At 38.8% G+C, this 2,215-nt stretch overlaps 1 long non-coding RNA gene across 1 annotated transcript; it reads left to right on the plus strand.

The window, feature by feature from the left end:
• Positions 1-14: 14 nt before the first annotated feature.
• Positions 15-1,969, plus strand: LOC113475495. The gene is made up of 2 exons (XR_003397241.1): positions 15-307; positions 756-1,969. It is a non-coding gene; the product is annotated as an uncharacterized LOC113475495 (long non-coding RNA).
• Positions 1,970-2,215: the final 246 nt, after the last annotated feature.

Raw genomic sequence — 2,215 nt, forward strand, 5'->3', positions numbered from 1 at the left:
GCGTTTTCTATAAGACTTTCTAATAAGTTAGCATTGATATAGTTGTCACTTGACGTTTTATAAGTGTTCGTCGATGTAAACGTCTTAATCGTGCAGTTTTATCTCAAGACACACCGTGTTAATGATTTTTAACAGATATACAATTGACAACACTTATGCATCGGATACGTACAGAACATACAAGACCGAAGTACCATCATATTTACACAATCGGCCGCAACATATTCATCATTGCATGAAGAGATTGTACAACGCTTCGGAAATATCCTCCAATGATATTGGTCGAGTTGACACATCTTCATTTACTGTGCGGAGCAGTTGTGGTATACTAATATATGATGTTTATTTGGGAAATGAGTCTGACTTTCCCAAGTGTACTTGCCCAGATTTTAAATATAATTTTCTCCCTTGCAAATACATGTTTGCTATATTCAGTAAGTATAATGATGTTTCATGGGCATCCTTACCAACATGGTATACAGAATCTGTTAATATTAACCTTCATTGAGAGGTTATTACGACACTTAAGTGTTTCAGGCACCACAGAAAATCAAAATAATGTTACACCTCAAACTACCCCTCCTGAATGTGTCCCGCTGTGTACAACTCATCCGATAGAAATTCCTGATGATGCAAATCAACCAGTGCCAACATCAGATAAACCATCACAACAAACTGTTAAAAGACTTGTTGAAAGCATTAACAGGGTAAAAGATATGTTGTATGATGTTACCTTTGAAAAGGTTTTGTTGCAGGCTGGAAATGTATTAAATTCTCTAGAACAGAATTTCATTAGGTCTTGCAAACATGAAGAAGGAGTCCGGATTTTAAAACCTCCTCTTTCTTTAAAACTTAAGAAGAGAAAAATGCCGTCATCATTTGTTTGTGATGAATTGCCTCGAAAGTATCCTAAGCCAAACAAATACCAAGGCAGACATGGCTCAGTGGATGGTGTCGCTACATGCTGTGATCAAATAGGATAGTGTCGCTACATGCTGTGACTGGGTTGCAACCCAACCAAGAAGCATCTACCAATTGCAGCATCAGCATACCTGAAAATGTGAGAACAACCGAAGATTCACATGATAAAATGCTGTCATGTAACACTGTAGCTAAAAATCACCTTATTGACAAGGCATTACAATGTGGTCCATATTCTGTGACATATCTTCAACTGTTGTCATTGGAAATGAACATAGGTTCACAACAGAAACAAGAAATATGGGCATGTGATAAGCGGTTTCGTGTTGGTTGGCTGTATGATCAAATAATCGACAGCTATCTTTGGTGTTTATGCCAAAAGAACAGTCAGGTCATGTATGCTAATTCAGCGGTTGCACAACTTCCTAAACACAATCGCTCGGTGGAGCGACTGTGGACAAACTCTACATTAAAAAAAAAACATTCATTTTTATCCCATATAACCCAAGTGGAATTCATTGGGTGTTGCTAGCTGTCAACATCAAGAACAAGCAGTTGCTTTACTTGGATCCTATGAAGAAAACATTAAATGCTTCAAAAGAAGCAGAAACAGCCAAGCTGCTTTTAAACAAAGTGATAAAATCAAAGTTTGGTTTGACCATCGCATCAGTCAACACATTGTCAACAAGTCGTACATTGCAAAGTGACTCAATGAGCTGCGGTGCTATTATCTGCATGTATGCAAGGTGGCTTGCAGAAGGAAAATCATTGTTTTAAAAATCAAACAAAACATTTGTTTGTCCAAAGATCCAGCAATAACTCTTTCACATTGCGTGTAGAAAATTGGTCAATGCCTTGGGTAATTCCCAGGCACATAGCCTACTTGTAATTATATTTTTACGTAAAGTTGACTATGCATACTTCAGGTATAATATGGCAGTGCTTTTGGGTTTTAATGTTCTAACCCTGTTGCATATGCGAAGGTCCTGAAAAACCTAACGATCACGCATAATGGCGGCCTCCTGGGTGCGTGGTGGAACAGCCAGATATGATAAAATAAACACATGGTTTTTAACGAAAGAGATTTTTTTATAACTGCTCTAAGGAGGTTGGTGCATTCCCCAGTTGCTGCTCTGATGAAGTGGATGCATTCCCCGATGGCTGCTCTAAGGAGGTTGATGCATTCCCCGGTGGCTGCTCTGATGAAGTGGATGCATTCCCGAAGGCTGCTCTAAGGAGGTTGATGCATTCTCCGATCCCCATTTTTTTTCGGTTTCTCTTATCCCACTGCAAT

This window comes from Ciona intestinalis, unplaced genomic scaffold (genome assembly GCF_000224145.3).
Source record: "Ciona intestinalis unplaced genomic scaffold, KH HT000651.1, whole genome shotgun sequence".
NCBI lineage: Eukaryota > Metazoa > Chordata > Ascidiacea > Phlebobranchia > Cionidae > Ciona > Ciona intestinalis.